The sequence below is a fragment of the Acanthisitta chloris genome, unplaced genomic scaffold (genome assembly GCF_000695815.1).
Source record: "Acanthisitta chloris isolate BGI_N310 unplaced genomic scaffold, ASM69581v1 scaffold4441, whole genome shotgun sequence".
Lineage (NCBI taxonomy): Eukaryota > Metazoa > Chordata > Aves > Passeriformes > Acanthisittidae > Acanthisitta > Acanthisitta chloris.
In genome coordinates this window covers 4,644-5,023 of record NW_008655339.1, presented here as the reverse complement: position 1 = coordinate 5,023, position 380 = coordinate 4,644, and the positions used below count along the sequence as shown (strand labels likewise).

Genomic DNA, 380 nt, shown 5'->3' with positions numbered 1-380 from the left:
GCACATCCAGCTGCTGCATGATGTGGCAGAGCAGTCTCCGATGCACAGCACAGAGAACGCTGTGCTGGTTTCACTCAGTAGCTACAGCACGACTTTAACCCACCTCCACAGGGCACAGACATCGCCTCCCCCCGCACTACCCTAATGCCCATCCCTGCAGAGCAGGAACCACAGAGCTAACCCCTCCCTCCCCGCGCTCCCCATTCCCCGGGCACCGAGCAGCAGTCGCGGCTCTCGGCTGGCTGCCCACCTGCCGCGGGACAGCGGCACGACACCCCGAGCAGGGACGGGACAGGGGGCAACAACGGGGTCAGATTGAAGCAGGGAAAGTCTAGGTTGGATGTGGGAAAAAAGCTTTATACTATAAGGGAGGTGAGACA

General features: G+C 60.8%; 1 protein-coding gene across 1 annotated transcript in view; it reads right to left on the bottom strand.

The window, feature by feature from the left end:
* Positions 1-380, bottom strand: part of LOC103810919 (probable Xaa-Pro aminopeptidase 3) — a gene marked incomplete at its 5' end in the record, with an annotated part of 6,688 nt that overhangs the window by 2,181 nt on the left and 4,127 nt on the right. The window lies entirely within an intron of this gene.